Source organism: Aplysia californica, unplaced genomic scaffold (assembly GCF_000002075.1).
Source record: "Aplysia californica isolate F4 #8 unplaced genomic scaffold, AplCal3.0 scaffold01005, whole genome shotgun sequence".
Taxonomy (NCBI): Eukaryota; Metazoa; Mollusca; class Gastropoda; order Aplysiida; family Aplysiidae; genus Aplysia; species Aplysia californica.
This window is the reverse complement of record NW_004798275.1, coordinates 140,262-142,761: the sequence shown is the minus strand read 5'-3', so window position 1 is coordinate 142,761 and position 2,500 is coordinate 140,262. Positions and strand designations below refer to the sequence as shown.

Sequence of the window (2,500 nt, the reverse complement as noted above, 5' to 3'; positions counted from 1 at the left end):
AGAATTTCAATTCCAGCTGTCTATCCGTGGTGCAGTTTAGCGATAGCAAAGCGTATGTTCTTGCCTCTGTTAATATGGGTGAACTTTTAAATTATTTATTATTCTTCAGTGTTAAAGAATATGACCAAATGTGAATAGTTCTTGGACCCTTGGTGAGATTTTGAACCCTCGTGGCAGAGGAGTCCCTTTTGCTTCGTTACGTTGACTTGTTGTGGCAAAGGACTGTTTGGGGCCCCTCTGTGATGGTATAGGTAAGGATGAAGACTGGCCGATCTGAAGGAAAGATATCAGAAATATGAAACGTTATGATAGTTTTATATATTTGAAACCCTGAGATAGTTTTATAGCTTTGTAAGGTAAGTTTATAACTTTGAAAAACTATGGTAGTTTACAGGTTGCTGTGAAATTTTATGATAGTTTTATAGCTTTGAAACGTTATGGTTGTTTTATAGCTTAGAAACATTATGATAGTAATAGCTATGAAACATTACGATAATGATGGCTATGAAATGTTATGATAGTAATAGCCTGAAAACATTATGATAGTAATGGCTATGAAATGTTATGATAGTAATGGCTATGAAATGGTATGATAGTAATAGCTATGAAATGTTATGATAGTAATGGCTATGAAATGGTATGATAGTAATGGCTATGAAATGGTATGATAGTAATAGCTATGAAATGTTATGATAGTAATGGCTATAAAATGTCATAATAGTAATAGCTAAAAACCTGGCCATCAGTATCACAAACGCCACTACCTTCACAAACAACAGCAGCAACAGTAGCGACAACAGCGCCGCCGGGCCTTGGCCGCTAAATTTCATTATATGTGAGGCAGCCGGTGAAATGAGGCACACACCATAATAATAAACTGGCATTTTCCCGCAGGTTTGGGAATTGCTACTGAATTTTTGCATTTTTGCTCAACATCTTTCATGCCCATTAAACACACATTTTCTGATTGGATTTTACTGATTAAAGTTGTTTAAAGACATAGAAGATGGACATTTCAGTTTCCACGGACTCTCAAGCTAAGGATATAACTCAACTTTGACGGTCGTTTTCTCGCTAATTTTACCTCTGAAGCCAGTCAATCCTCACCTTCTTCAATAGCCAATGTCTTGACTTGTATCAAAGATAAATGGATATTTTTGCATCAAAAGCAAGGCAAATTTACAGGCTTTTAGATGGTACCAATAACTGTATATGCCCCAAAAATTGACGAGCGCCTGATTCCTCCGCGTCGAGACACATATGGAAGTGCGTGCGCCTTGATAAAACTGCTTGCAAGAGACCCTCCGATATCCCCCACGGAGACGAAAGAAGTATATTAAGGGACAGTCACTGTGTGCTTCAAACCGGAGGCACATTTTTTTTCTCTGACGCGAGAATATCATTTATTGATTAAAATGTAATTCCATTGCTGAAAATTAGTCGTAAATTAACCCGGTGTCCCCTTTTTCGTCCACAGAAAGGCCAAGATGGCACCTTATCCAAACGCATGCGCTCATAAAAATGCTTCTAAAAATCTCAATTCAAACATCATGATTAGTATTAATAATACGCCTGTATAATATGTGAGGCAGCGTGGTGGAATCAGGCTCTCGTCAAAATAATCAAAGTGAAGAAACTTGCATTTTTCCGCAGATTTGTGAATTTTTATCAAATTTTTGTTTTTTGGCTCAACACCTTTCATGCCCATTAAAGAACTCATTTCTGTATACATTTTCTGAAAAACGTTGATTAAAGGCACACAAAAAAGTAAATTTTCAGTTACCACAGGCTTTTAAGCTAAGGAAATAACTAATCTTAGGCGGCCATTTTCTCACAAATTTTACCTTTGAAAACAGATGACCCCCACCTCCTTTTATTGCAAATATCTCGACTTGTATTCAAGATAAATGGATACTTTGTTCATCCAAACAAAGACAGGTGAACAAACTTTAAGATGATACCAATAACTCTACATGCCCAAAAGTCGACGAGAGCCTGATTCCACCACGCTGCCTCACATATGTCATACTAATAGCTCATCTATGATAACGACAGCACATATTGAATTTAGTATAATAAACTAGATGCTGGATGGTATGCAATATGTTGTCAATGTACAATTGCTGGGGACACGTACTTTGGGGATATTGATCATACTATCCACCCATCCATCTATCCATCCATCCACCCATCCATCCAAAAATGGAGTCCCAATGCGACAAGTCACTATTTGCAAAAACTCAGGGCTGGTCACTTCTCTGGGCTGCGGGGTTACAAAAATAGAATAGATATAACATCGCACCCGATCTATCCATTGTGCAGCGAGGAGCCCCAAAATTTGGAGCACTGGCAGCAGAGAAGCCCCGCTACGGAGGTCCGGCGGTGGCATCTCTTTGAGGAAGATTCAGAAAGGTGAGACTGCCTCACCCGCTACCCAAGAGAGGCGGTGGCCCTGGCGAAGAGCAAACTCTTCGGGGCTCCAAACAATCCGAAAAGATAG

The 2,500-nt window shown here is 39.0% G+C and overlaps 1 protein-coding gene across 1 annotated transcript in view; it reads right to left on the bottom strand.

The window, feature by feature from the left end:
• The window catches only part of LOC101856851, a gene marked incomplete in the record, with an annotated part of 14,754 nt that extends 14,490 nt beyond the window's left edge, over positions 1-264 (bottom strand). Inside the window, 1 exon segment of the mRNA XM_005111113.3 lies at positions 1-264. This exon segment is cut by the window's left edge and continues 424 nt beyond it.
• Positions 265-2,500: the final 2,236 nt, after the last annotated feature.